Genomic DNA, 27,633 nt, shown 5'->3' on the forward strand with positions numbered 1-27,633 from the left:
CTTTGATTAAGCTTTGCTTTTAATTCACTTATTTCCAAAAGATCATAAAGAAGTGCCACATAACATTTAAAAGATAAATGGAGAAGGATAATGAAGAGAATCTGCCTTCCACTCAATGCCCCACATTGTCACTATTCCCTGGGGTTAAACTCCAACACTAATTTAATGTTCAGATGAGAATTCCTCTGGCCCTCCCCCCTCTTCCTTTAGTTGTAGACTTATTACAATGTTTTTTAATCATTTCTCTAGCAGCATTTTTGTTATTTGTTATTTTAAGATACTTCATTAAAAAGTTTTGGTTTCACTCCGCTCTGTGCAGGCAACTCATGGACACGAAACTAAGAATGTCAATGCTATGGAAGTCACAGAGCCATTCAGATTCTCAGTCTAAATTAGGAACCAAGGGTTACGAATAGGAAATGTCAACATGAGTCCCTGAAAACAGGTTCTTGTCTTGCATGAAACTCTGAGCTCTCTTATGGGTTCGCAGCCACAGTTCTAAAAAGCTGCAGAAAATGATTGTTTCAAAGATAAGAAGTCCTCTCGTGAAGTGCTCAGTGAGCGACTGAAGGGCGAGCCTGGGCCTTGGCTAATTAATACTGATGAGTACCCTATATCGGGGACAGATTCTGTCATAACAAGGTAAGAACAGACTGCCTGCGCAAAAAGAATATAGCACACTTACTGTGCTCTTTTAGGAAACACCAAATGCCGAAAACAGGCTGAACCCAGCAAGGGGGCAACATTCCAAATCCCAGCAGGCCAGGTTGGATTCCAGTGTCCATTCTGGTACCCCAAGTGTGCAGGCAGCTGCTATGACTTCTGCTTTCTCTACACTTCACTAAGCAAGAGGCTTGAGACAAGACAGTGGCTGATGAACAGCCTTATCCTTTTAGGATTGGCTAAGATCTCAGGATGAATAGCGACTTAGCATTCCCTGGACATTTAGCAGGTCCTAGGATTACATGTCATAGAGAACATGCACTCGGGATGGAATCCTTAGCGAGATCCATGTGCAGAGGAATCACACTCAACAGCTGCTTCAAAGATCTACAAGAACATAACTTTATTCTGGATTGTCAAGTTAAAGAGTTTCAGCTTCCCTGACATATTTACTCATGTCTCTATTATCTAAACTGTTTACAAATTCCTGCTTGCTCCTATCCTAGCCTGTCCAACATGACAGTCCTGCTCAGAGGTAGCCTGCTTCTCCCCATCTCTGCTCCTTCTCCTTCATATAACGGCACCAAGAACTTTCCAAGTTCAGTTTCTCTCCAGTGTGAATATCTTTTCTTTCGTCCATGTAAAATAACAATTAGTACAAGTTGTGTCTTCCATATCTTTGATCGCCATCTTTGATATGTGCAGAAAGATAAAAGGATGAGAGTTTCCCCAATACCCGATCTTGCTCTGTCTCCATCACACCCTACAAGAAGGAGGAAGAGAAGGTTGAAAGGAAGGGAGCGAGGGAGGGAGAGAGGGGGAGCAAACCATTTGTGATCGATTTAGTCAGACGGAAGGGTGAGCTTTAAATGCAAGAGTCAGACTAAATCAGAGGAGAGGCTTGCAAGCCCCAAAGGAGGGAGAGAAGCCCACAAGGGAGATGTACACACTGCTGCTCCAAGTGTGGCGTGGAGCTACCCTGCCTCCCAAAAGCTTGATTTCTCTCTGTGTTAAAATTTTGCAAAGAAGCAGTCTTCAGGTTGTCTAAACCACTGACTTTAGAGGAAATTTGCGCACTGTCTATATAGAACACACCCGTCCATGTTTTCAAGTTCTAAGCCCTCCTTGCCTGTGAGATATTTTTGTATCTTTATGAGTTACAGGCCGTTGACAGATATAACACCTGCCATGTTCCCCCTGCAAGGGGCAATATTACTTTTGCCCTTCTTTGCAGTTCAGTTCGGTTACTCAATGTAAATATGTACATTCGGACTGTCAGCCAGGTTTCCACACACGAATACAATAAAAAGTTTTAACTCAAGCTCAATTTTATCTGTATGAAAGTAATGACTGTGCTTTTTTATAAATATTATCACTGAACAGGGACAAGTCCGGGAAACTCTATTTTTAAAAGGTGATTCTTCAGCAATACAAAGTGGGGACGCCAGCAGTGTAAGCAGGTTCAGCAAGGGACAGCAGATGGCAGCCAGCCAGGTTCTTTGTAAATAAAGTTTTCTTGGCACAAAGCCGCAAACACTGTCTGCAGCTGTTTTGCCGCTATAGTGGAGTAGTGCCAGAGACCTTATGTCTTGAAAAGTCTAAAAAGTTTACTATCTCTTATTTTCCAGAAGCCTAACCCCTAACACCTAACCCCTGCTCTTAGGAAGTAACCTTCAAAGTTATCCATTGTAGTTAACGGACAGCTTGGGATGCTAAGTAGAAATAGGAACACAAGGTTTCACACAGCTCTCAGAGGGGAGAGGATGTCTGTAGAGGGGTGGGGAAGTTGAACATAGCCCCTCAGGTTTGGGGAGCCCAGAGTGGCCTCAAGAAGGTTATGGAAATGTCTTCACCCCGTTATCCATTATAGACGTACGGAGGACCTATTACTGCCTATGGTAGGCAAATGAACTGAAGAGGACACTGTCCTACTGATGCACATAAGGTAGTGTGCCTTTATTAACCACTTCCTGGGTGGTAGTAAAGCTGGAGGCTCTGGAGCTGAGCCATTTGAGTGGGAAGACCAGTTCTCCCGCTTAACAGGCAGTATAAACTATGCTTCCTGTGCTTTAGCTTTCTCCTTTATTAAGTGGGGATATTAACATAGTGCCTACCACAGAGACAGCTTACACACACACACACACACACACACACACACACACACACACACACACACCACACGCTCACATAAATATACAAAACTCTATATAAGTATATATGTACATATATTTCTTACCACACAGGTTTATGGGTACACAGTTCAGGTGATCAGTGCCATAACTATGGTTAAAGACCCCAATTACACTCTAGTTGTTCCATTATATCCATCAGGGGTAATTTTTTCTAAAGTTCACATTAACCATTTGACCTGCCAATTATCCTCATTTAAGGATGCAGAATAAGCCTAGAGAGGTCAAAGAACCTTTCTTAGAATATAAAATGGAGGCAGATTTAAAAGGTAAGTCCAACTCCAAAGTCAAATGTGAACTCTCTCATCAGATTTGACTTAATCACGCCCTCAATTATCCCAGGTTTGTAGGCACTGGTCTTCTCATGTTCTCTGGGACTCAACATTTGCTTTTCAGAGAGCATATTTTCCTAGTCTGACAAATGTATCTTTTTTCTTTTGGGTAAGAATTGTGAGAGATGATGCACACAATAGCAACAACAAACTAAAATCCAAGGTGAAACATTTTGCGACGACCAAATGAAATGCTCATGACATATGTTCTCCACCATTTTTCCTCCAAGGTAAAAGTCTAGTTAAACAGACTAAGGCAGTTTAACACGTGTCCTTACAATGTTTTTGTTTTGTTTTGTTTTGTTAGAACTTGACTCAAAATTGTGTCTTAGAACAGCTTAAACTGGCCCAGCACTTGTTTAAACCTTTTAACTGAAAAGGGTGTTCTTCCTCTTAGCACCAAGAAAAACTGGCCTTTAGACATGGTTTTGAAATGAAGGTCTGGAAATGAGCCAGGCAGCAGCAGGGTGATAGTTCTTTCTATCTTCAGCTATTTGTCAGAATTTTGTACTATATGTTTCTAAGCAAAAGGCTACTTATAGGTATGGGAAACAGTACAGACAGAGTCTTAGAGTTACTAAGCAGCCATGCACAGAAGGTTCACTACAGTTGAAAGCTAAGAATTAAACCCAGCATACTCAGGAAATGTATTTGTCAATAGTTCTAATACTCCAACACACAAACGTATCCGGCCCCTATTTAAAGCTTGTCAGTGCTAAAATATTTTTGATACATAATTTAGTTGGTTTGACAAAGGTCTGCATGAAATACTAATAGCAAGTAATTAAATCTGCAAAGACTCTGAAGATCACAGTAATAGCTATATTCATTTTATGGATCAACGGCTTCCTACTGCTGCAGAAAGAAAGCAAAAGCATGAATAGGAAATTGAGATGCTGATGCTCATGACAGTGAATGAATAGTGAGTCGCCTAGCCTGCTACTCAGACAGAAAGCAAGTCGTTCATGACGTGCAGTCTCACTCACAGGCATATATTCCACTGGGTAGACCAGAACATCATGTGTGTTTTGTTCTCCGCACAGAAGGCACAACAGTGACCATGAATGACCTCCAGCCACACACCAAGCCAGCAGGGAGAGAGTTCCTGCAGCTGGGGAAAGCACACATTTCTCGTGCTTTCTGGGAACCCTGTTTGCTTCCAGAAAGAGGAAGCAAGGTTTGTCAACTCAAAGCATATTGGAATAGTTTTCTCCTTCGAAACCTAGTTAACTCATGCTGATCCTGATAGGATTCATAGGCATGATTAGAAATCAGCCCCAGCAAAGAAAGAGTTTTACTTGTCCAAAACTTTCAAAGGGTTTTGAACCACATCTTCAATTATATTCATTTTTTCTTCTTTATTTCCTTTTTTTTTGATACAAGGCTTCTCTGTGTACCCCTGATTGTTCTGGAACTCACTTTATAAACCAGGCTGGCCTTGAACTCAAGAGATCTGCCTGCCTCTCCCTGCCATAATTCCTGGCTCTATATTCGTTTAAAAACCCTTCATCATTATTTTATCCTGTATAGAAGTATTTTGCCTGCATGTGTGCCTGTGTACCAAGCAGGTACCTGTAGCATGCAGAAGCCAGAATAGAGGATCCGATCCTCTAGTACTGAAGTAACAGATGATTGCGAGATGCAATGTGGGTGTTGGGAATCGAACCTGGGTTCTCTGGAAGAACAGCCAAGTGCTCTTAAGTGCTAAACCATCTCCTCCAGCCCACTGGGAATACATTTAGTCCACTTTGGGGGACAGCCCTTCACGCAAAATTCCATTTTGAGTTTTGTCTTTTTAAAAGTAAGGATGCCATGCGATCCAACAGGTCTCTCTACAAACACAAAGGGTGGAAGAGTACCTGGCTCAAAGGCATTCCATAAAGGCCCAGAAGCCTTTGATTTTGCATCATCGAAGCTGGCAGATTCACATAATACAAAAAGGAAAACCACAGCTACCAAGATGGACAGAACACACTCTTAGAATTTCATTCCCTTGAAACCACACCAAGATCACCCAAAGAAGTCATTCGTCTTTTTTTTTCTTTACAACATAAACTCAGGAGGTGAAAGCAGGTGGTAACTGCAAGAGTGCTTTAGAAGCTGAAGGGTAAAGAGTAAGCCTGCTCAGCAGGCCCTGTGGGAAACAAACAACCTCAAGCCAGCGGGGAGGGAAACTGACAATGGGCCTCTGAAAGTGGGAAGAAGAGGATGGCGGAAAGCACGTGGGCTGGAAAGAGAGTCATTATGCACACTTCCCCATTTTATTCTAAGAAGGGACGACCCAGTGCCACCCAAGGCAAGCATCCAGGCCTGGGAGGCAGAAGCAGGCCATGAGCATGCTAATCAAACAATGGGCATGAAGTGATCAGATGCATGTAGAAACAGACAGTATTCTAGTCCTCTTGCCCCCAAGAGGTTACCAGACTGGGCATCAGACCTAAGTGCCCTCAGCTTCTCAAAGGCACGTGACCCAAGGTAAAAGAATTACCTAAAGATACTAACCTTGGAGTTTCTCAGCCAGTGCCCAACTTAAAATCAAAATACCAAAGCCCCACCCACCTATTTAGAGCTTTGGCAGCTATCTGGTTTCCAAGCAACCACGGATTATCTCTGAAAAGCTCCTACCAAAGAAGACAGATCAAAACAAGAGCACAAAAGAACAACTTGAACTGAATAGACACTGCGCAGCTAGAACACAAAGAAATAAACAAACATATACCCATTGCATTCTCGAAGAGATAATAGATGGTGTCTATGAAATAATTTAAACATTTGAAAAACCTAAATAGGTTTGGAATCAAAAACTCTTGAGAAATCAAAAACAACAGAAATACTAACAGCCCCTCCCACATGAGAAGGACACAGTAAAGACCAAGATATTAAAAATGTGAGAAAAGCTGAGGATGGTGCTACACTCCATGCTTGTGATCCTAGCATATAGAAAAATCAAGAGGGTCGGTAGTTTAAGGGAAGTCTGGATGACATAGGACACTTACGATGGAGACTTTCGGCTTCTGGATATTAGTTTCTGAATGAAAAGAGGAAAGTAGAAAGATAACGTTTATTCAAGGAAATTTTCTAATCCATCAGGAGTCAAGGCGCCAGAATGAAGGTATACGCAGTAATTCGTAGAAAGTTGCAGAGTAGAGACAAGCAGACCTGCGCCATAGCCCTTTAGGGTGGGATGTTCGAGACCTCACATGCTCGCACAAAGTAAAAGAAATGAGGCCATCAGGAATCTAAATGCCTTTCCATTCCCCTGTAACTAACAACAATAGAAACAGAAAATAACAGAGCAATATACACATTTTCATTAGAAAGGTTCTAATTTTTGATGCTAGGGATGACCTCGGAGCTCCCACAAAACAAGGACATGTTCCATCACTGAACCTCAGGCCCCAGATTTCTACTTTAGAATTCTCACAATCTCTTGGGAATTAATAGAAGAGTAGATATTTTGAAGTAAGCAAAGAGTCAAAAATATAGTTCCCGTGTATACATTCCCAGGAAGTCACTAGAATGCATTGCAGTAAAATTTTAAAAGGAAAACCACACAGTAAACTAAGCTCTAGTACAGGATAGAAGTTAAGGAAATATACAGAATTATCCCAAATGGACGCCAGTACCAAAAGTAGGGAAGCTGATGCAAATTGTAGCACTGTCCATCAAGACAATCCGAGGCATCTGCCTTAGAAGTGTAAAACAAGGACCAAGTCAACTGTTTGGGTTTTGGGAGCTATGGGCTGAAGTGCTTCCTGCCCTTTTGTGCTGTGCGCAACAGCAACGTCAAGGCTCCTCATTTAATCTATTTTACCCTCTTCCTGAGAGCTGGAGAGGGGTGTCTGTGAGCTCCAGAGCAGAAAATGAGATGATGTCTGCCTGGGGCCATACTTTTGCTGACACCCAATACACAGTGCACGCCTACGTGATGATCAGGTATCTGACTGAGAAGAACTCCATCTTCTGCGGACTCACTCAGTTGCACATAAGCCACAACCTTTGGGGCTTTTATCAGATATAATGCTACTCGTTCCTTAAAAGTTAATGCATAGGTATGTGCTTTGTTATTTTTATACTGCACCTTTGTTGACTTTTTTTTATAGCCCCAGAACATTTCTTTTTTTCTTTTTTCATCTTTATTAACTTGAGTATTTCTTATTTACATTTCGATTGTTATTCCCCTTCCTGGTTTCCGGGCCAACATCCCCCTAAGCCCTCCCCCTCCCCTTCTATATGGGTGTTCCCCTCCCCATCCTCCCCCCATTACTGCCCTCCCCCCAACAATCCCGTTCACTGGGGGTTCAGTCTTGGCAGGACCAAGGGCTTCCCCTTCCACTGGTGCTCTTACTAGGATATTCATTGCTACCTATGAGGTCAGAGTCCAGGGTCAGTCCATGTATAGTCTTTAGGTAGGGGCTTAGTCCCTGGAAGCTCTGGTTGCTTGGCATTGTTGTTCATATGGGGTCTACGAGCCCCTTCAGCTCTTTCAGTCCTTTCTCTGATTCCTTCAACGGGGGTCCCGTTCTCAGTTCAGTGGTTTGCTGTTGGCATTCGCCTCTGTATTTGCTGTATTCTGGGTGTGTCTCTCAGGAGCGATCTACATCCGGCTCCTGTCGGCCTGCACTTCTTTGCTTCATCCATCTTATCTAATTGGGTGACTGTATATGTATGGGCCACATGTTCCCAGAACATTTCACAAATTTAAAAATACTTTGAGTCACAAATTATGCCACAAAAGGTATCGTGATCTGGGCTATTTGTCTCTGCTCTCCCCACGAACAGCAGTCATAGTATATTTTTATCACTGCAGATTCAGAGACGGCAGTCACTCAAATGGAAGTCAAGAGGACCCGTTAGGCGGGAACAAACAGAAACAGGGTTCTCTGTAATTAGCTTTCAAGTATAGCCATAATGAGAAAAGAATGTCTTCATGTTCCTTAGACAGTAAGATCCCGCAAGCTGACAGGCTTCTAGGGTAAACAAACTAGTGTCTGTTCAAAAGGGACTGTTCTTACCATTTTCCTCAACAAGACAGTCTTGTTTGAACAAAATGGCAGTTTCAGAATAAATTCCCCAAACAGCAAATTTCCTTTCCCAGCATGATTCAGATGAAGGCAAGAAGAAGCATTGAGCATTAAATCCGGAACCATGTTTGACAAACTTACCCAAATGCATAGCCTTTGCTTACACCAGGACCAAAAGCCACATTTCTTCAGAGGTATTTTGGTGTTTCATTTTACAAAGTTGCTATAACAGAACAAAATTCTTTCCAAATACTAGAGCCCTCTCAGAGGACTGAAAATGCCCAAGCCCACTCAGTCTTGTTCATCTATCTGCTTGAAACATGGCCTGCCTGGTCTATCACCATTGGAAGTCTCTTCAGATTCATCTCCAAGTTCAGATGTGGAAAATTGAAATAAAAGCAGCATCACTCAGTCACTAAAATAACAAATGAAAACATCTGGTTAATGTATGTTAACACAAATGAATCTGCAGTGTGACCTTTTCTAATGTCAGAAACAGAATCTTAAGGATTTGTTTCTTCTCCAACCTTCAACCACTTGTACTTGAAGAAGACTGACCAGCCTTTAGGGAAGAGGTTCACCTCTCAGAAGACAATAAAGTAAATCAAATCAAGGGCCGAGTGATAATTTTTCATTGTCGTTTTCTGACGACACACAGGCCACTGGAAAATGCCTCTTCTCTGAGATCAGAGTTTCTTCCTCTTGACTGCCACAAGAATCACCCAGGGAGCTTTCCAAACTCCTAGTTCTGGATCTCCCCTCCTGAATGATTTGCCCAGATAGGAGGCAAGCTTAGGGTACTTGAGTTGTTCAAAGCTTAGCCTTATACCCAATCAAGGCTATAAACAAGAATATTTTGGGAATAAGGGGGATAATTTTCCTCTTATCAAAATGTCATTTGCAAGAAAACAGATGCTGGAATTGGAGATGGTCCTGTTGAGCAAAATAAGCCAGACACAGGAGACAAATATCAGGTATTTTCTCTTATGTGGAAGCTTCCATATATATACAATCTAAAGTTCTTGGAGCTGTGAAGGAATCTAGTAGAAGGGAGAGGAAGCTGAGGATAATGGGATGTGTCTGGCTGGAAATGTTATGAAACTCAATACTTTATGCAATGAACATTTAATTAAAATGAATATATATGTTATTCAAAAATTATAAATTACTATCAAAGAACTATCATAGCTACAAGCTATATAGATGCCAGGCAGTTCAGGCTACTAGACAATTTGGACTACCTCATTCATTGACTGGGTGATTCTGAACAATTTGTCAATGACCATGTACCATCCTCATAAATGAAATGGGTTAATATGAGAAGCCATTAACTTAGCTGATACTTATAAAATTCTCAAAAACAACTAAGATCCACGATATGCTATAGAAATACTTGCTAAATGAATGACTATTAGTCAGTCATTACTTTCTGCCAAAAAGAAACTATTAAAAAAAACAAACAGTAACTGGGGCCTCAGTAGCTGAGAGCATTTCCTACTCTTGCAAAGGACCCAGGTTCAGTTCCCAGAATCTACAATGTGGCTCAGAACCATCTGTAACTCTGGTTCTAGGCATCTAATGCCCTCTTCCAGCCTCAATGGTCTTCAGGCATGTACACTCTATATACATGCATGCAAATACTAATATACAAAAAGTAAAAATAATCTTTTAAATCCCAGCAATTGAATTAATAATAAAATTGAACAAAATAGAACTGTCTTGGAGATACCATATGCACACGTGGCGAATAAAATCCTTTCAACTCTTTGGACCAACCTCTTAGAATGTTAGCTCTGGAAAAGGGGGCATTTTTGAGATCCAAGATGGAAATTTAATGTCACATAGAAATATTCTTGCTGTATTCACCGTTCTTCTCTGTATGTCAGGTACCCTTGTCTTTATTAATAAAATTTGAACATTGCATTTGCAAGGATTAGCAAGAACATAAGCTTGAAAATTCTGAGCTTTATTTTCAAAGGTGTTTGCCACAGCCTCACTCAGAAAATAAAGGAACATTTTCTAAAACAAAGGCTTCTCTGCACCCTTGTAAGAAACTCAGGTCCATGAATTTTCTTACTGTAGTTGTCAAAATACTGCAGGCAAACATGATGCACAGAAATCCAGTGATTCTAAATGATGTCAAAGTTAGAGATCAAAACTGAAGGCAGACTTGAGATGCCTGTGTGAGCAGATCGTTGGCTGCATAAGCTTTTCAACTACGGAACTACAGATAAATATAAAATAGTATTTAAGGAAAACTATTTTCATCAATGAAGCTCTAAACACAGAGGAAACCCGAGAGTAAACATTTGGTGTCTCTCACACTGTCTTTCACTAAGAATAGAAGCTGTTCCTTATCCCAGCAAATGTTACAAGGGGGTTGTATGACGACAGAAAGCTCCAATAATATTCCTCAGAAACACTTCAGATACATTCTGTTTCTTAACACTTTCATTCAAAAAAAGAAAGAAAGAAAGAAAAGAAAAGAAAAAGCTAACCCAAAAACTCTCTACATCCCTTTTTTAAAATAGCAGGGGCTTACTTTATAGGACACAGTCTGCTAATCAAACACTGCTAAGGACTTAGGAGGGGTGACACATTTCTACAGGGCCATGAGCCATTGGGCATCAAATGCTATTTAAAACATGTATATCTCTAGCCCAAGACTCAGCTTCTAGGGAGCTCTCTTTGGGAAATAAGGAGACATTCCTGTCACTCTAACATGGCACAATGTCAAAAAAGGACAGGAATAAGATTGTCATAGAGCACTGGTTACCTATAGGACAATGTATTCATCATGTACGAGTCTCCAGTCATGTCGACATATTAAGAGAAATGCAAACATATAATATGGTTTTCAGGAGAGAGTGGTTACATGGTTCAGGTAGCAGGGCTCCATTTTGTAAGCCCTGAAGAAAAATGGGTTTATAGCAAGATTTTAAATATAACAAGATGTTAAATTAATTCCTGCACATCCATGGAATAATATAGTATGTAACGAAGGGGAGGGAGGGAAGAGCCCCCTTGTCCACCCCAATCCTTTCCTCACGTTTCTCAAGAATTATCTGCTACAAGCTCAGGCAGTAGCACCTTAGAAATTTGCCATTTAATTGTGTTCGTTAACTGAGAAAGGACCAGAAATCCAAAGCAGTGGTGCTGAGCTTTTATGAACCAATCCCATGTGCAGACAGGCCAATTGCCTACCATGCATTGATTCTGCTGCAGCAGTATGGGGCGGACACACTGTTGGCTGTGTTAGTTTGTCTAGATGGTGTAGATGAAGTCAAAGCAATCAGTTTCCTTAACTCCCTTGGTTCTTTTTCCACAGCATCATCTCCATAAAGCCACTGCACATTCAAACTGCCTAAAGGAAGTTCCCTAAATTTTAAAAGCATACCCAGGAGCAGGAGGGATGACTCAGCAGTTAAGAGCACTGACTGCTCTTCCAGAGGTCCTGAGTTCAATTCCCAGCAACCACATGGTGGCTCACAACCATCTGTAATGGGATCTGATGCCCTCTTCTGGTGTGCATGAAGACAGCGACAGTGTACTTATATATAATAAATAAATCTTTAAGAAACAGCGTACCCCAGTGTCCCTGTAGACAACTGTCAGCCCTCTCTGTAACCTTAGAGTTTATTTTATTTCTCTCCACCTTTCTCTACACTTCCGAATGGCTTCAGTACTAGATTGCAAGTGATGCCTAAAACAAAAACCGATAGAACCCTAGGAGATATTAAAAAGTCACTCAAATCTTAATTCCAGTTCTAAACCAGCTTCTCCTAGGAGCCATCTATTTACCCCCTCAGAGCCAAAATTAGATCAGACATTTAGATCTAATTAGAGCAGCCTCTCTGCACATAGTAACCCTGATTGTTCTTTGGCCTCTGCGAAGTCAGAAAGACTGAATCCTCTGAGCAAATTGAAGGGTCAGTGGTCCCCTTTGGTCCCATGCATGTATCTCAGTCACCCAAACTCGTAATTAAAGGATAGTAGAGTTAAAATAATTTTCTAACTTTGGTAGATGAGCAGCTGGTTTGGTAGCACCAGGAGGATTAGCCCACAGCATTGCTTGGCCATTTGTTTAAAATGTCTGTTTTCTGGCCTCATCACAGGACCAAGTGCATGTGCCAGCATTTAAGCTCTTCAGGAGCTTGGGCTCTGTATCTGTGAAAATTGTTACTGTAGGGTAGGAAACTGAAGTTGAATGAGGGTATAACTTTTTATTTCACAAAAGTTTTTTTAAGCAGTTATAAGGGGGACAGGTAAATTACATTGCAATTCATTTCCTTATTCCACAAATGCCAATGTCATTCCCATATGTCTCAGAGTCATCTTGCATTCCTAGCTGCCTTTTCATTTTTTTACTTCACTGTGTTTGGAGAAACTCTGCTGACCAACAAACACCAAACAGCCCAATGCAGTCCCTGGAGCATGAAGAAGTGCTTAATGCAAGCTCCCTTGGTAAATCACTGGATTAATGAATTTCATCACACATGGATGTTCTTGGATGTCAGCTGCATGCAAATCACATCTAACAAGCTACACCATACATCTCTACATGAACTCCCAGAATGTCAGGGCACCAAGTGCTGGAATGGGAACTTGATGATGACAGCCTTTTCGCCTAAGCCTAGAGTTATTTGTCTTATTTTCATCTTAGATCCTCTCCCCTGTACACAGGCAGTTCCATCTCATTAAAAAAAATCTTTAAAAGGAGACATGTGATTGAGGCCTAGATGCATTCCTTATAGCATGTAATAGATGATCTGAAGGGAGACTAGATTTGCAATAAACTGTCAGGCCAATGAAATCAACTCATTACAAAGGGCGGTTTCTTAGGAAAATGTTCAAGCTCCAGATTAGGCACAGCTAACACGGGGGGTGGGGGGTATGCTACTATGCATCACAGCACTAGCTCTGATAAGAGAAAAGATGTGGGGGAAAGTGCCCTCTGTTAAATACCTAAGATTCAGGGTTCAAGACCAAGCAGTTTATAGTCATCCTACCAGCTACTGACTATGACCTGATATGTTCAAGAAGCCTATAGCTCTGGCTCCTCCAGTTAAGGTTCAAATCAACTGCTCCTCCTCACCTCCTCCCCCTTCCAGATCCACTTTCTTTCTGTCTCTTATTAAAAAAGAGCAGGCTTCTAATGTTCCCGCCCTGACTTCCCTCTATGATAGACTCTGATCAGAATATGTAAGCCAAATAAACCTGTGCTCCTTCAAGTGTTTTACAAGGTATTTATTTCTATGTATGTGCTTGTGTGCACGTTCATGTATGTGTCAGTGCCCACACAATCTCTAAGAGAGTTTGGAGTCTTCTAGAGTTATAAGTGGCTGTATGCTACACAACATGGGTGCTAGAAACTGAATTCCAGTCCTCTGGAAGAGCAGCACAGGATTTCAAACGATGAGCCACCTCTCTAGCCCCACACAAGTTTAGTGAATTCTCTTGGCTCTGTATCTAATAGTAGAACTGCTGGCTTGTAGGGTAACCTTGCATTAGTCATTTAAGGAGATGCCAGGCTGTGTTCCAAAGCAATGTAAGTTCCCACCAGCAATGAATAAGAAAGAGTTCCAATTTTCTCATAGCTAGAAACATTTTCTTTGTTAGATAGGCAGTCTAGTGAGTGTGAGTAGTATCTTGTGGTTTTGATTTGTTTTTTCCTAATGACTAATAATAAAATATTAAATATTGATCATGTGCTCTTGGCTGCTGCAAACATGCTTTAGTGAAATGTCTATTCATAACCCTTGCCTTCTCAGTGGCATTAATTTTTTAAGAATATTGCTCATTGGTCTGCCATCAATAATCTTCCCAGTTTTTGTTTTTCTTCTTTATTCATGTCATGGTGCTTGCTTTATAACATTTAAGGATGTCTATAAATCTTTAAATTAATTCACTACCTTTTGTTCCTTTTCTTCCAAAGAATACACAGACATAACTAGGGTATACACTTATGACTATTTTTGTAAAATGCCCCTGCTAAGCTGTTCTACAACTAACTCCTCTCTCAGAAAGTCCATTCACCAGATTAATAAGAACCTTGGTATTCCTTAGTCCTCAGATGTCACACCTTATTCCAGCAACCAGAGTGTGCCTTTCTCTATTGAAATCTTTTGGATCCTGAAATTCTACTCTGGGAGGTGATTACATTAACATTCCAATGAGTAATATCTCCCTCATAGTCAACCCCTTGTCTGGTCTAGCCTCCCACAATGGTATTGGGCTTAAAGACACTCACTTGATTTGGCCAGTAGACTGCAGGAAAATGCTATTTAAATAGAGGCATAAAGAATGATTTTAGAGGCTGGAGAGATGGCTCAGCCTTTAAGAGCAATGCTGTTCATCCAGAGGACCCAGGTTCAGTTCCCAGTACCCACACGGCAGCTCACAGCTTTCTGTCAGTTCTAGGGACTCCAACACCTTCATAGCATACACCCAGGCAAAACAGCAATACACATTAAATAAAAACAAACCATTAAAAATGCTTGCACATTACTACTGTATCTTCTGCTATGGTATGAAGAGACATCTCAACTGAAGAAGCGTAACAATGAGCCCAGATCAGTACTATGTGAAGCAGAGATAGTGTATTCCTACCTACTCTACACCACTAACTTCCAGCATTCTGAACAAATAAATAAATTATGGTTAGTTTCAGCTGCTAAATTTGGAGATAAATTTAGACACAGCAACAACTAATTGTTGTCTTATTGATAGTACACACATAGTGTATTTTAATAAAGGATTATACAGCCAAGCATACACTTCAAAACACACACCTTGATATATATATATATATATATATATATATGTATATATATATATATATATATATATATCCTTTAATAAGCCTGCCCAAGGGTTAAATTCCAGAGGTTTGTCTTGTAAGAAACTGTAGATCTTGTCAAGTTGAAAATCAACACTTCCTACTGAGTTATAAAAAAAATATATAGAATACATATTTGTGTACTTATTTGTGTAGATTTGTTAAATGGGCAGATGGTCTCTGGGTATTTCCATAATTACTAATTTCATTTATGTTCATTATACCTACATATGTATGTACTATCATATATATCCCAGGCTGGCCTCAAATTCACTATGTAACAAGGGATGCCTTTGAACTTCTGATCCTTTTGTCCTACCTTCTTCTCTCAAGTGCTGGGGTTGGGCTATATGCCATCATGTCTGGTTTATGCAATATTGGAAATCAAACCCAGGGATTTATGCTGGGTCAGTTCTCTACTATATGCTATATCCCAGTCCCCAAATTTATGTGTATTACTTCATTCCTTTGAACTTTGTAAGTCCATAAGCAAACTATTTCAGGGAAAAAAACTTTTAAGGTAGATTTTCAGTATTTGGTATCTGTGGTTTCTCCCACAACTACACTTAATTTTATGACGAGGGACATTCTCTCTACTGGTGTATATTCAGGAATAAATCTTGGTAGTTTAGAAAGCCCAAAGTGAAGTGAGATTGTTTGCACGACATATCCTGTAGACCATCTACTTTCAGGAAGAGAAATATCTCTGCTTTACCAACCACAGTCACTTCCAATTTCCAACTGTGCTTCAGAACACGACGTCCTGCATTCTCTACTCACCGGTCCTGACCCTGTTCCTAGAGTGTTCATTTGGAAACCACCTTCTGCAAAAGAGAATTGGGAAGGGCAAACCAAAGATCCACTCAGTGAATGGAAATTCAGATAGTACAATTTGATTCTGAATCTGTTGATGATGGTGTTCAAGTTGGTCAACAATTGGGTAAGCTAATCTACATCAGGAAGATGCCAAGAACAAAAACACCATTACTAGCATCTTAAAATTACACACACACACACACACACGCACACACACACACACACACACACACACACAGAAAACAACAAACCAAGTTTACTCCAACTCTTTCTTTGGGCATGTGGTCTGGAGAGGTGCTGACATCTGCCCAGTTGCAATTAGGAACAATTCAAAGTGGCTTTCCTACTTTTCAGAAGAAAGAAAGATTACCTCTCTTAGTTAGAAACTATTACAAGTTTACAATACTAGCCGTCCAATGAAGCAAGCGGAAAGGACTTTGGAAAACATAAAAGCCAAGTCAAAGTACGCCTCACTGGGACTATTTATAGCTAGCTGGTCACGTCGTAAGACCCTCCTCTTGGCTTAGCCAGACAGACGTGACAGAAACAGCATAATATTTCTGAAAGTGACAAGCAGCTGGCAGAGATTATGTACTTCTTTCACTGAGAGAAGAAACGGAACAAAGGAGCAGAGAAGTGCAGCCAGCACGCCTGAAGGGCGATGCTTCCAAGTGCGCCTTCTGTTTCTGTGCTTTAAAAAAAAAAGTAGGGGGATTAAGGGAAAACAAGATCAAGGGGAACTTAAGACTCTTTGTATGTTTAGGTTTTCCAGCTGGGTAGACAGCTCACCCAAATAGCTATCCTCTCCTGCTGCTACTAAAAATACATGTTCTAGGAAGAAAATGGCTGCATGTTCATCATGGAGACAAGAAGACCCCCATGATAGTTTTATATGGGACACCAAATAATACCCAGTTCCTCTTTTTGCTTCCCTAGTTCTGTCAAGAGGTTAACTAAAGTGCCTGATTCATAATGAGAAAGTTTACTTCCAGACAAAATGGTGTCTGTTCACGGCATCAGCAGAAATCTGAAATGCCTTAAAAGCAGCTCATTGTGAAGGCACACATTGTGGCACGGCAACTAGGAAAAGAAACGCACATTGTCTTCTACCAACTGATGCTAAAATGAAAATTCGAGCATTCAAGAAGGAAAGGGAACAGATGAATGACACGAAATTGAAAAAAAAAACTAGTACTGCTGAGAAAAATGAAAAGGAGAATGACTTTCTAATAAAGGAGAGTTCTCATAAAATCAGAAGGCAGGGGCTTCTTTCTGTGCTAAGGAATGTAGAAGAAATAGGATGAACATTCTTCTTGCAAACCTTGCAGTCGCTTTTCTTTGATGAGTGCCCTTTGCTTCCTCCCTGCTGCCAAGAAAATGTAGGACAAGCTAATACAAACAGCACAAAACGGGACGCCATTACAGTTGATTGCAATTCATCTCCATACCCTGAGTCCCTGACTGACTCAAAAAGGACCAGATCTTTGTGCAGTGTCCCCATTATTTCCTTAGTTTCATAATGTCTGTTGTCTTTGAATTTACCGCTAGCATTACATTTTATATTTGGTCATTTTGTTTCTTTCACACTCCACACACCAAACATATAAAACTCTTCTACATGGGATCAATTATTCAACGATGGAGGCTCCCTTACCAGTCCCTGAGATGGAGATTTTAAAATATGGTGTTCCAGTGCTGAGAACTGAATAGATCACATTAGCCTAAATCTCTCATGCATAATCCATTCCCAATGACCTTGTTTAGTTGCTTTCATTATGGTAACCTGCATGCTAACCCAGTGTTCAGCGGAGACTAGAACACAGACAATAAACACCTCATCTTCCTCTTTGTAACTCTCCACCTCTTTATCCTACCTTCATCCTAAGATCACCATTATCAGCAATCATGTGTGAGTCTTTCAGACATTCCAGCCATGAAATCCTCAAGATTTGCTTTGCATTTTGCATCCTGTAGTGCTTTCAAGCCAGCCAGAGCTACAGTGAGAACCCTTCTTGAAATGAGCAAACACACAACAGACAAGAGGAACATTAGCGCATTAAGACTCTCCTGCATCAGTTTCATCTATGGTCCCTTGCTTCTTAACAAGTGTTGCACTGCATACCATTAGTTGGAAAATGGTTGGCCACAGAAATGTTCACTATTAACCCACAATGTTTCCTGATTTCTGATTTACTAGGCGGCTCCTGCAATGTCATGGACGGAGACTGCTTCCTTACACAAGGTGAAGGGTACCTGTGAAACCAAGTGGAGCAAAACCACTTCCCGTCTGTCCCTCGATGCTCTCACTGACTAATGAAGAATAGAAATAGTAAGTCTGCTACTATACAATAGTAGGCATACAATAGACAATTTACAGTCTTAGCTTGTGAGGCCACTTCCAGATACATGGAAAAGAAATGATACACAAAATCGCACAGTCGGGAGGTGTATTAAGCCGTCAAGGGGCCTTCCAGCATAGCAGCAAGACTGGGGTCAAATCTCAGAACATCTGGAACTTCCTTCCAATGGAATGTTATCATACAGAGGTACTCAGATTTCTCATGGGGGCGGGGTAGAATAATATGTCACGGGTGTCACTGCACAGTGGGCCACAGTAAGAGCTGTTGGGACATCGATGTGAGCCTGAACTAAAGCAGCTGGAAGGATTACGTTACAGAGAAAGAGGGTATTAGGAGCCTGTGATACTCAGGCACAAAGACTGATGTAGACCCTTCTTAACATCAATCCCCAATTGCAAAAAGGGAGGGAGGTTACCATAGAAACTTGTCCTGGAGTAATAGTAATATGATTGTCTCAAATACCATGCTCATAAAAATGACATTCTGACAGGACAATAAGAACCTCTCTGAAACACTGCTTTATCACAAGAACATCCACAAATACTGAAAGGTGCTTTCGTAAACTACCAAGTTTCTTTGCTACCTTCTAACAAGCGCACCTCAATGTCAAGCACCAAATGGAAACAAGTGACTGATGGAAATTCCAGTCCAGTTGCTTTCTATAAAGCCTTCTGCCACTGTTTGCAGCTTAGGTTCTACAGTCACTCCAGATGCTGAAGTGTCTATGAAAACACCGTTCCTTGGGGAAATGTTGTATCAGGGTCATGCAAGCTTTTGGTTATCACATTAAGCGAGAAATCCATGACCCTTCCTGCATGGATGTCTCTGTTTGAAGATACCTTATTTAACATATGATGCTTATATTGCTAGTTCCTTGGCATTACCTCAAAGTCACTACTATTATTGTTTACCCCTGAAGGAAGCTTATGCAACACACATATTTTCCCTCTAAGGTCTATTACTATCCTTTAAGACTTAAGAACAATAAACATTGCTTTAACGCTATGCTAGGAGGCTACTGTAAATAGCCAAGGCAGAAACAAAAACAGGGAGACTGTGGTACTCCACAGACTGTGACAAGGATAGGTGTTAGTTACATAATGAGAGGGAAAACAATAAGGTAGAGAACCGCCTTATTTGGCCTAACCCAAATATGTGTTTATTAGGCAATTCAGTTTTGTTTTCCCCATGCATGTCTGCGAGCAACTAAAGATGCATTACAAACATTGGACTGGGGCTACGAACAGATTCTAGCAAGTAGGCAAATTCTCAAATTCTCAAACCTATGAACAGTGAGAATTGATTGCATTTCAAGACATCATTGCCTACCTTGAGGCATTTAAGTGTGAATAGATGTGCAGAGTGAAGTTATAACAATACCAGTTCTTTAGGTATATGTCCTCCTTGGGTGAGCTCACAATGGATTTCTAGTCCTCATATCCCTTTGCTCTTTTTCCATGAGCCTGAAAAAAAAAACTAGCTTATAATTGGTATTTAAATGAGAAAAATCAAAGTTCTAGAAAATTGTGAAACATGCCATTTTAGTCAGAGAGTGAGAGAGAAAGAAAGAAAGAAAGAATGAATGAATGAATGAATGAATGAATGAATGAATGAATGAAAATACGATTATGTAGATTCCCTTCTTCCTAAGCAGGATTTCCATCTTCACTGGTAGTTTTTCTCAAACTGTGCTATGCCCATTCCTTTTGGGGATGTTGTAACTAGTTTCATTTCTGACTCAGGAGGCCTGAAGTGATATCTGAAACAATCCGGCCTTTCTACCCAGCTTCCAGAAAATGCTGATGATACACATACTTGGAGAAATAAGGGTGTAGATGACAAGTTCCCTCAAGAAATGTATTAGTGCCAGCAAAGACATATGTCTCACTGATGATAACTCCTTGCAGGAAACCAAAAATTCTCTCCTGCTCATGGCTATCCAGGACATACTTTAAAAGTAAGCTTTTAGATTATCAACAGATATACAAGTATATATAAACTGATATAAAATATGTAAAATATTTTAGAAAAGATGATGACATCCATTCATCTGCCTAAATCTATAAATGCTCTAAGGAAAAATAAAGGATGTATGCTCGGATCTCACTTTACTGTTACTTTCTAAATAGGACCTCCCATCCTGTTTGTTCGCCCTTCCTCTGCTAACAGACCATTGCCAGCATTTAGAAAGCCATCGTGCAAACTTCTGCAAGGCTCAGAATGCTTAGTTTGCATGCAGCTGACAGGAGCAGGCAAAAACACCCCTTGTGTGTCTTAACATGCAGATAAGGGTTGAGGTTATTAGGAAGCTGTTATCTGCAGATGAAGATATTGGCTCTTCCCTGCTCTTACCCAGAGATAACAATAAATCAAAGACGACTTTGTGAAATAAAGGCAGGAAAGTGCGGATCAGGCAAACTGTCATACTGAGAGGAAGTCTGGCACCAAAGAGCCTGGGAGAGGGGCAGTTTGAAGCAAAGCCCCCAGCGGAAATTTGATCTATAAGATATAATTCAGAAGAATACAAAGTATCTCAGAGCTACAAAAAAAAAAAAAAAACAAGCACAAAGTGGACGAAAGAAGGGTGTGTTTATGGGTACTTCAAATGGGTCACCATCTGAGGGAGGCTAAGGTTGAGAAAGAACTTTGGGGCATTTAACACTCATCCCTTCACATCGCTTGATAGTTTGGGTTTAATAATTGAAAATCTCCAAGGTCAATTTGAGATCAAACATAGGCTTAGCCACATTTAAGCCAGTTTGATTTTTCCACCTACTAAAGAACTCCCCACAGCTGTCCTTGTCTCTTACACCAAGTTTCTTTCTGCACATATGGTTCCACTTGCAGTCAAGAAAAAATAAACAGGCTGCATTCAGCTACGTTTCAATAATGTAAACTTTTCTGGGGTTACATTTTGTTTTACTTTGACAAGATAAGAAGCAAAAATGTTGATGGCTGTAAGCAAAGCTCAGCCCAAGCTATCACTGTGAACATTCCAGAATGGAAGAGAATTATATGAAAGTGATGATTAAAAGGAGAGAAAAAGAATTTAAAAATCGAATACGCAGAGAAACAATGTTGGATATATGAAGGAATATTACAAGAATCCTATTTATAGCTTATACAAATTTCGTTTTGCTTTGCCCAAAATTGTGGGAGGCACCTTCTGTTTTCTGATACAAATAAAAAATTTCTTAAAGGCATTCAAGGGATGGGACATAAAGAGCTATTTCTCCCAGGAGTCTGCTAAGACTTTACACAGAGAGCTGGAGAGATGGCTCAGTGGTTAAGAGCCTCTATTTGCTCTTCCAAAGGAGCAGATTTGGATTCCTAGCCCCTAGCTCTGGGGAATCTGATGCACTCTTTGGTCTATGTGGACAACCTCACCTACCCCTCCCACCCCCCAGTCTCTTCTGTTTCACACACACACACACACACACACAGACACACACACACCCACACACACAGAGAGAGAGAGAGAGAAGAAATCGTGTTTTCGAAAGTATCTACATTACAAAAATACCCCCAATATGAAAATATAGCTATACACGATCATTCACTGAAAATTCATTTGAAATTATAAAATACTGAAATATTGAAATTATAAAATACAAATATAAAATATAAACTACCAAAACTGCCCGTAAAATGGAGATTAGCTATTATAATACAGCTACATGATGGAAAGACATACAAGTAAAAATATGATGAAGGTCTCTCTCTAGAAGCGATGAAATAATTTACAGGATAAATTGTTAAGTGAAAATAGCAAAGTATATAGTTGACCTGTCCTCACCATACACAAACAAACATGTGCACGTTTGTGTTAACTTGATTGTGGTAATTATTACACAGACAGGAAGGAAGGAATTGTCTCTTTTGAATACATATATATTCTATTTGTCAAACATTTTTAAAAAAATAGGAAGTAATCTGTAGAATGCTGCAGGTCATGTAAGAAAGAAATATAAGCAATATAGTAAGGATAATCCAGAAACCAAAGAAATTTGTTTTAAGACAGAAGACAGGACGGAATGGGAGAAGGGGAATGGGAAGGAGTACTGGGGGTAGAAGAATGGTACTTCTTGGCACGCATTTTTTTTTCATTGCACTGATTCTGAGAAGCCAAAGGGGGCAGAAAAGAACTAATTTTTTCTAAATGTATAAACAGTATCTCACCACTGAATTAATATTTTAAAAAAATGTTTATACAAATCCCTCCCCTTTGGGCTCAAGGATCTAGATGTAAAAGGAGGCAAAAACGGGTGTTGTAAGAGGATACTAAGGAACCAGGGCCTTTTAGACACTAGAGGACTGGTTGTACACCTGAACTCACAGGGATTAAAGCAGTACGCACAGGGCCTGAACAGGCTGAAGCCACATGGTCTCACACGTAGCAGGCAGGGTTAGTGGAGAATCGCTCATCCCTACCCAAGAAGCTAACTTCAGTTGATATTCATTCACCATGGGAGAATTACTCACCTCCAATGGTGGCACACAGATATATTAGCCACACTTAGGGCTAGGCCCCATGTCTAGGAGGAGATGGCCAACATAAACAAATGTCAACGGTGTTTTTGTTTCATTCTTCACATTTTGCTTTGGGAAATTTTTGGTTTTACTCATCTTTCACTTTGTATATTTTAGTTTCCATTTTTGTGGGCTTTTTTGTTTTGAATATTACAATACATAGCAAAAGACCATACCTCAACAATCAATAGAGAGAAAAAATTTCTTTTTTTTTTCTTTCCCGGAGCTGGGGACCGAACCCAGGGCCTTGCGCTCGCTAGGCAAGCGCTCTACCACTGAGCTAAATCACCAACCCGAGAAAAAATTTAACACCCCTTTTTTCTGTGGAATCACCGTGGTGGCTGGGACCCTGTACCCATACCCTGAAAACTGGAGGGCCTTCGAGGCTCTCACTGCTTCTCAGTGCAGCGGGGCTCAGGTCCGCGTGCTCTCCGCACCACTCCACTTCCACTTTGGTCACACCAACCGCACCCCTGAATTTCTCTGAAAATTTCTGCTGGCAAGGTTCCAGCATTCGAGGGTGATGACGGATTCCGTGTGTTTGAGAGTAATGCCATCACCTATTATGTAAGCAGCGAGGAGCTGCGAGGAAGTACGCCAGAGGCAGCAGCTCAGGTGGTGCAGTGGGTGAGCTTAGCTGACAGTGACATCATCCCTCCAGCCAGCACCTGGGTGTTCCCCGCCTTAGGCATCATGCGCCACAACAAACAGGTCACTGACAATACAAAAGAGGAGGTGAAGTGAATCTTGGGGCTGCTGGACACTCAAAGACATGGATTTTTCTGGTGGGTGAGCGGGTGACACTGGTTGACATCACAGTTGTCTGTACCCTGTTGTGCCTCTATAAACAGGTCTTAGAGCCTTCTTTTCGCCAGGCCTTCCGCAAAACCAACCGATGGTTCCTTACCTGCATTAACCAGTCCCAGTGCAGGGCCAGCTTGGGGGACGTGAAGCTGTGTGAGAAGGTGGCGCAGTTTGATGCTAAGAAGTTTGCAGAGAGCCAGCCCAAAAAGGGTACCCCAAGGAAAGAAAGGGTGGACGACAAGAGAAACATAAGCCCCAGGCTGAGGGGACAGAGGAAAAAAAGGCAGCTGTCCCAGCTCCTGAGGAAGAGATGGGCGAGTGTGAGCAGGCATTGGCTGCTGAGCCTAAGGCCAAGGACACTTTCGCTCACCTCCCCAAGAGTACCTTTGTGTTGGGTGAGTTTAAGCGTAACTACTCCAATGAGGACACCCTCTCTGTGGCGCTGCCATATTTTTGGGAGCACTTTGATGAGGATGGCTAGTCCCTGTGGTATGCTGAGTGCTGCTTCCATGAAGAGCTCACTCAGACCTTCATGAGTTGCAGCCTCAAAAGAATGCCTTTTCTAGTGTTATCCTCTGTGGAACCAACAACAGCAGCTCCATTTCTGGCGTTTGGTTCTTCCGAGGCCAAGATCTTGCCTTTCCACTTGAGTCCAGATAGGCAGGTGGACTATGAGTCGTATACACGGCAGAAACTGGATCCTGGTAGCAAGGAGACCCAGACCCTGGTTCGAGAGTACTTTTCCTGGGAGGGGGCCTTCCAGAACGTGGGCAAAGCCATCAATCAAAGCAAGATCTTCAAGTGAACATGTCTTGCCAGTCGCCTAGCTGCCTGCACCTACCCTTCAAGGGAGATGAGGGACATTAAAGGAAACTGAACATTGAAAAAATTCAGTCCCACAAAAAATGTTTGTTTATTGGAAAGATCAAGAAAATTGATCTGCCTCTTACAAATTACCAATCTGAGGACTAAGAAAAGCAACTTACTATAGATTGTACAGTTGTTAAAATCCTAATCTTGTGTTACGCGATAATTTATGCTCATAAATCTAATAACCTATTATAGATAAAATAAACTAATTCCTTGAAAGACAGAAATGACCATACCATAGTGACCAAAATGTAGATGATAGAGTTTCTCTATTAAAGCCGTTAAATTTATAGTTAATAATTTTTATTACAAAGAAAACCCTAAATAGCTTTACTGGAGAAATCTACTAATCATTTAAGGAAGAATGGATAACAACGCTGAAAATCACATGCAGAAAATAATAGAATAGGAAATTCTTAACAACTCAGTTTATGAGGCAAAGACAGATATAGGAAACTCACTCAATAACAACTCTCGGAGACATGGATATATAAATTCTCCCACCCAACTACTCAGCAAACCTGACCTTGAGTACCTTCCAAGATTACACAAGCCCAGTTGTGTTTAAGGTGGTATGGCCATATCCTGGCTGTCGATAATTTATTCATGGTTTAGGGAGTTTAGTCCCACGAAATCTAAAAGAACAACATTGTGCTCAAATATTTTCCCCAGGAATACAGTAGAGAAAAAAAAATCACAAAAAAATAAATAAAAAAATAAAAAAATCACAAAAATTTTGAATAAGGTAGAATCTAAAGCAGACCATAATTTGTAGTCATGATGCCTTAATAGTATGCCTTAAATAGGGCTTTATATGGAGGTTAATGAATATTAATTTTCAAGTGATCTAAAACACTACAGCATATTTATGCCCTTGTCCATCCAACTCAGTTTAAATAGCATCTACATTGTAAAGTCTAAGAGAAATGGAAAAATTATTAATGTGCAAGAAAGCACTGGATAGTTGGCTTTAATGTATATGCAATCTGAAAAAGAATTGAACACCATCGAGAGTGAGAGCATCATGATAGACAGCATATAAACAAACTCCAACCAAATACATTCCTAACCCAAAGACAAAAGAAATTATACACAAAAACATGAAGTCCATTTTGTACTGGACAACTACTACTGAGGATAAGGCCTACCCTAGAGTGTGGCTGATATAACCAGTGTTAGCTCACTGAAGAAAACTGATTTCCCCTATCTCGGCAGCTACTACCTACAAATAGCTTCTTGGTTAGGGATGGAATTTTGTACCCACTTCGTCTTCTCTGTAGAAGAACTGGGATCATTCTCAGAACTCAACTGTCTACAAAAGGATGATACCTGGTGCTCAGAGACCCAGGAAAAGGGGACTAAGGCAAACATTTTTCCCCCAAAGTCTTTTCTTTAAATGATTAAGTTTGTTAATTTAATTTCATCTTTAAGTGTTTTCTTGTATATCTGATATATACCATGGGCATGTTTGGTGCCCAACAAGATCAGAAGATGGTATTGGATTCCCCTTAAAGTAAATAAATATAAATGCCCGTTAAGGGCCATGTTGTTGCTGGAAAATGAATCTGGGTCCTTTGAAAGAGTAACAAGTGCTCTTAACCACTGAGCCATCTCTCCAGCTCCTTCCCCAAAAGTCTTTTCTTACTGTTCGAAACACTGTGTGCTACCACAAGCCAAGACATGATTTTTTGTCAGGTTAGAAGGCTATTTAATTCAGGAATGTCCTGAAATACTAAAGCTACCATGTAGAGCCACACAAATAATCCCAAGATTACATAGTGGATTTGGCAGGATTATTGAAGTATGATTTCTTTCTCCAGCAGCTTTTGACTGCTGGGTAAGTTCAAGACAGGGGCAAAACAGCAAGGACAACATTTTCAACTTGTGGGTATATTCTTCTTTTCCCCCCCAGTGTATCATTTTAGCACTGTTGACAGTTGGCCTACAACAAGCCCCGAAATACAACCAGAAACATTACTATGATTGCTGCAAGCCAGAGGTAACAGTGTTAGCGTGTAGTTAAACAGCTCTGACAGTTTCAAGCTCTGCTAGGCACTCCACTCTCTGCCATCCAGTGAGAACTGGTGCGTTCTCATTACAGCACTACCAGAAGAGCCATGAATTGAGAATACCTGCCAGCACCATTCGCCAGCTCACTCCAGAATTAGGAATGCAAATTTCATATTGACTAGAAGGACTTAAAGGGGATGAGATATCTGCCAAGCAAGAAGAGTCATTTATCATTTCAAGATTCATCTGAAACTACACCCCCCCAAATTATATTTATGGTAATTAGTGGCCAAGGGGGGACCTCTCACTATAAGGGACTAGTTCAGCTATGTAAGTATGAGCTTCCATGTGCTTCGCCATAGACAACAAGCTGCTATGACTACCTATCAAATTCTATCTCCCCTAAAGTCAACATTCTGGAAATTATTCTATAGGAGAAAATTATATTCTCTGATTTTGTTCCACATATAGTCCTAATTTATACTTTTAGGAAAAGTATTTGGCTCTAGAAAATACAATGGGAACCCAAAACAAAGCTGATTGGGAAAAATTAATTAAGGTCCCATAGAACACGAATATGAACTGATAACTCATAAAACATGGAAATAACATCTTGAAAGAAACAAAATGGAAGAGATAAATTTATTGAAGCTGGAGCTTTTTAGTTTTATCATTAGCATTGCCAATATAAGGCTAGTAACTTAACTCTTAACACTTAGCATAAGAGTTATGGCTACTGTGAATATACTATTCATATATTCATAGCATTCCTAGTTTGTACTCACTACATGCGATTCATACATTCCTCCATCAATTCTGACCACCAAAACTCTTTCTGGACACTGCCAAATGACTATGAGAGTGGAATGGCAACATAACTAACACCTCTCCAAGATCCCATGGACTAGACACCCATTGCAAGGTACATTATGTAAAATCTGCTAAAGGCCAAGTTAAAAGGTCACAATTTCAGAGACAGGGCAATAATGGAATACTGATGATGGCTTGACAGTCATTTGGGACACCTTCAAATACAGGCAATCTATGTAATCTTCTCTAGCTAATGTGAATACCCAAGGCTGGAGACACCTCAAGTACACTTTTCCCAAAGCTGTCACAAAGCTTATGTGATGAATTTTATAACCATCAGTCACTGTCACTGACTACCAAGTAGCTTCATAGATGGGTCATTTGTGC

At 40.6% G+C, this 27,633-nt stretch overlaps 1 protein-coding gene and 1 pseudogene across 1 annotated transcript in view; one reads left to right on the top strand and one right to left on the bottom strand.

Annotated features, from left to right (window-relative positions):
- The window catches only part of LOC103690795 (elongation factor 1-gamma pseudogene), a 36,603-nt pseudogene extending 12,242 nt beyond the window's left edge, over nt 1-24,361 (top strand).
- The window catches only part of Tspan7 (tetraspanin 7), a 97,301-nt gene that overhangs the window by 47,955 nt on the left and 21,713 nt on the right, over nt 1-27,633 (bottom strand). The gene's annotated exons all lie outside the window — the stretch shown is intronic.

This window comes from Rattus norvegicus, chromosome X, assembly GCF_036323735.1.
Source record: "Rattus norvegicus strain BN/NHsdMcwi chromosome X, GRCr8, whole genome shotgun sequence".
Lineage (NCBI taxonomy): Eukaryota > Metazoa > Chordata > Mammalia > Rodentia > Muridae > Rattus > Rattus norvegicus.